This window comes from Mytilus edulis, chromosome 12 (genome assembly GCF_963676685.1).
Source record: "Mytilus edulis chromosome 12, xbMytEdul2.2, whole genome shotgun sequence".
NCBI lineage: Eukaryota > Metazoa > Mollusca > Bivalvia > Mytilida > Mytilidae > Mytilus > Mytilus edulis.
Genome location: NC_092355.1, coordinates 33,680,716 through 33,685,506, shown reverse-complemented (window position 1 = coordinate 33,685,506; position 4,791 = coordinate 33,680,716). Strand labels below are relative to the sequence as shown.

General features: G+C 31.5%; 1 pseudogene; it reads left to right on the top strand.

The window, feature by feature from the left end:
• Positions 1–2,183: 2,183 nt before the first annotated feature.
• On the top strand, positions 2,184–4,533 carry LOC139497582 (uncharacterized; annotated as a pseudogene).
• The last annotated feature ends 258 nt before the right edge of the window (positions 4,534–4,791 follow it).

Genomic DNA, 4,791 nt, shown 5'->3' with positions numbered 1-4,791 from the left:
GTTTATTGTGTACGTTAAATAATTAAGAACAACGTCATTATATTCAGACACAAACGAAGCATTTGAAATATTAACAGTATTTTTGTATAATAACTAAACTTATATAATTTATGTTTTTGTGTTGACTGTACCCATATCTAATATATGTAACTATATGCAAACAGCAAAGGCAAAATTTGTTTCTGTATTAGATATTCTGCTTATCAAAATGACACTTACAAAAAAATGTCTAATCATATTTTGGTCAATTCTAACCCAAATATTTTAAGTACAAAGATATACTTAAGACTATTATAGAATGTGTCTCTGAAGATTAAAACATTAAAATGATATGCACATGCAACGTATATCATTTTAACATCCATAGTCGTCAGGGCCTTAGTATCAATGCAAAGACCCTATGTCATGTATATTGTATGTGTGAAACAATATAAATTTATAAAAATGCAATCTTGCATGACTCGACAAAAACATAGTAACTATATCTATTGTGAATAAGTCTGTATAAATATTTGAATAGCTGTTGAGATGAATACCGATATTGTTGTGCTTTATATAAAATGTAACCATCAATCAGGACATGTAAAATACATCTTTACCTACTCATTGATTTATGTTCACAAATGTTTTCCCTGTATCGATTATAACATTAAATTAAAGTTTTAGAAGTTATCGATTACAAGAACCTTGGTGTAATCATTGTTTAGTAAAACAGGGATAAATTTTGTTGAATACGTTGTTACACACACGACAAAATCGAACAAGTTGTTATACATAAACAACATTGGACCCAATGAACTACCACATATAAAAACTTGTTTGTAGTGGGTCAGTGAGTTAGGACTAAAACTACAAATTTTATTACATATTGTCAGTTCAAATTTCATCCCTGAATACGAATGTTTATACACAATAATTAAAAATAAGATGTTTTATTTGTTGCTCTGTTTCATATTGTTGGGTTGCTGTTCATTATCACATGCATCAAATATCCGGCTCTAAACTGCAATCGTTGTTCTTGTATTTAGATTCATATCTTTATTTCACTTCAGAATGCCTGGAGCGGTCCAAAGTATTACCCTTGCGTTCCATGCAACAAAAGGACTAAACCATATGAAAGAAGATCAATCAATAATTCTGTAGCAAAATATTTGAAGAAGAATTTTTTGATTACACATAAACAAGAAGATAAGCTATGCAATACGTGTAGACACAAATACTAAGTTAAGGAAACCAGACCATCCTCTGTTGTACACCATATATTATCTGACGATGAAGATTATGTTCCACCAGCAAAACGTAGATCTACTTTTTTATCCAGTCCAGGACCAAAGCTAATTGTTGTTCCGTCGCAAGCAAGATTTTCTACCTTTCTTAAAAAAAGAGGTTATAATTCCTGCAGGATGTCGCTGTTGTCCGGGACATTTGACGGAAGATAATTTTACAGAAGATGCAATAAGTAAAATAAACTGTACAAATGATAATGTCATCCTTAACAGATCTACAATTATGGATCTTTTGAAGAAGTTAAGATACACAGCCTTACAAAATGAACAATCAAGAATTGACTTTGATACAGATAAAGTGTTATCTGACTCTGACTTTATCAATTTAAGGTGGTACCTAACACTACAGGGAGATAACTCTGTAATATCAGCTAAACGTTTTAATTACGTTGCGTTGTGAAGGCAATATTAAGCTTCTCAATGATCAAAATTAGTGTTTGTCAAACTGCTATATAACCAGTGTAATTTTTCTGATAAAACGCTTGGTTCAAATTTTTTAAATTTTTTATATTTTTGTAAAAGGGTCAAAGTAAATACTTTGTCAAAATTTTATGAAAATTAAACGAGCCAAATTAATTTTAGTGAAAGTGTTGGGTACCACCTTAACCGGTATAAATAAGGACAATTTCAATAATCTTCATTCTTACATCAAAACTTTAGTAAGAACTACAACTACAAGAAGCACCAGAACTTCTCTTGGAATTTTCCTTTTTAAATTAAAGTCTTGAATTTCAAATAAAGTGCTATCTACCATTTTCAACATATCAAGATCAAGTTTACGCCGAGCCATTTCATGTGTCAGACAAGCTTTAGTTCAGAATTTCGTACCTCAAAATTTGGGTTTTAAAAACATTAGCCATAATGATGTCATTAACCAGCACTCACGACTATTAGCTTAGACTTTATTTGGGGATGGAACAAACACACAGGCTATATTAGTGCTTGATGGCACCTACATCTATATCCAGAAAAGTGGAAACTTTCATTTTCAAAGACGGTCATATAGCTTACACAAAGGACGACCGCTGGATAAATCAATGGTAGTTGTTACTACTACAGGATACTTTGTGACTGTTTTTGGACCATACTTGGCCGACTGCAAAAATAATGATGCGGCAATCCTCAAACATATGTTTAACACAAATGTAGAAGATATCAAAGAATGGGTGCAAGACAATGATGTATTTGTAGTTGATAGAGGATTCAGGGACTCATTGGAGCTTCTTGATGATTTGGAGATAAAGGCACAGATGCCAAGTTTTTTAACGAAAGGCCAAAAACAGATGACAACAGATGAAGCAAATGCAAGCAGATTAGTTACTAAGGTTTGTGTACTGCCAAAATACTGTAGTATAATTCTCAAAACTAATTTTGAAACTGCGTCACTTTATATAGTATTATGTTAAGATATTTTTTATCGCTTCACAAAAAAAATTCTTATTCGTACAAAGCATACCCAACTCACATATGCATGATATGCATATACTTACTGTTAAAAATATGAATATTTTGACACTAATAAAAATAAGGAAAAGTAACTTATATGACTGCGTAATTGTTGTTTTCCCCTATGAACAGTTTTATACCCATAATCATCAATTAAACAAAAAAAAAGTGGCTCACCTTCCATAAATGTTTTATATTCTGCACACGTAATGGTTTTGCTGTTACTGTTTGCAAAAGTGACTATTTATATAACATAATTAATATAGCCATACAGGGTTTTAATTGCAACCAGTTATGAATTTCAGACCTTTTGTTTAGAGCTCTTTTCTTTATGCATGTAGTTAAAAGGTTTGGTTGGCATTCTTGCTTTTATCGTATAAATATTTGCTGAAGCATCCAAACTGAAACCCTATCTGTTAATTGCAATAGTAAAACTTTATTACAATGTTTGAGCAGACAGGTATATAAACAAAGCAAGCAAGCCAACCAAACCTTTTACCTACATGCTTTAGAAAAATAGCTCTAAATTACTCTTTTTTTCATTCTAGGTCCGATGGGTAGTAGAGTCTGCTAATGCAAGAATCAAGAGATGGAAGTATCTGAGCCATGTTTTACCAAATAAACAAGTTCCATATATCGGAGATTATGTTTGCATTATATGTGGATTATCAAATAAATATTTGCCGCCGTTGTCTCCAGGTAAACATTCTTACTATTAAGATATATGTCGTAGTGGTGACTGTGATTAGTATATGTATATAATCAAATCATAAATAGTGATCAAAACGAATTTGCGATATTTTAAAGCAATTGTTTTTTTCACAAGGAAATTCGCACAGAGAGAGCTGCCCTTTTCCACTTAGTTAAAAAAAATGTTTTTAAGAAAATGTACGTAAAAAAACCTTCTCTAAAAAGTATTAATTACTTTTCCGTAACTATTCAATAGAAATCAAATTAAACAAACAAGCAGTCTAACCAAAATCTATAAGACAAATGATAAATAATACCACATGATAATATAAAACAACTGTTCTTTTGTATATAGATATAGGAAGATGTGGTATAAGTGCCAATGAGACAACGCATCATACTGCGACTACGAGTTGGTAATTTTTGCCACTCTTTCTTTTATATTTGATTAAAACATTGTGAAACTATTTACTTGACTGTATTATAATAGAAATTTTCTTGTTTAAAAAGGATGTGACAATAAAGAAGCATTGGCTGCAAAAATGCTCCATCTGTCGAAAAGAGTAAATACACTGAAACAGAGGGTAGAAGAAGAAAATTTGGAGAGGCGTTGAACAATTTGGAAAGAGCCAGATAATAATTTAGGCGATTTTCCATTCTTGATGAAGAAGATCTTAGAAACATAACGTGCGGTGTCTATCAAATAAAACTTAGCACTAGCTACATTCAGAAACACTTAGAAGGCAATTGTCAAATTCTTGTTCATAAAGAAGATGAACATTTGATACGTGTGGAACTTCATAGCCGTCATGTTTCTTCAAAAACCTACATCTTGTGGATAGAATACACATCTGCTGAAATAACTGCATGGTACTGTAAATGCAGAGCAGGAGCACGTGTTGTGGGAGTATGTGCCCATATTGCCTCAATACTTTGGTATATTGGTTAAGCAAGGCATAATCGGGATATATCTTATGGAGTCCAGAATTCGGGAGCATATCTAGAAGATGCAGCATTAATTCCACAAGCCGTAAACGAAAGGGACAATGAGGAGAGTGTCGTTGGAGAATATAATATTGAAATAATCCTTGTTAGGTCTCTGTCGCCTTGACTTTATCTTAGTATTCCACTTGTTAATGTATTTGAACATGGTGAACACTATTTGAATACATTGTAATGGAATTGTTTTCAAGTAAGCAAGGTTTTTAAAAAGTTCTAAAGTATTTTATTGTTGAATATAACATATTCATCAGACATTTCATATAACAGAATATAGAATAAAATAATAAATTTTGTATATTGATTGCAGTTATTTATAGTTTTGATTAATGCATAACTTTAATTGACACAACTTACATTTATACGTTAA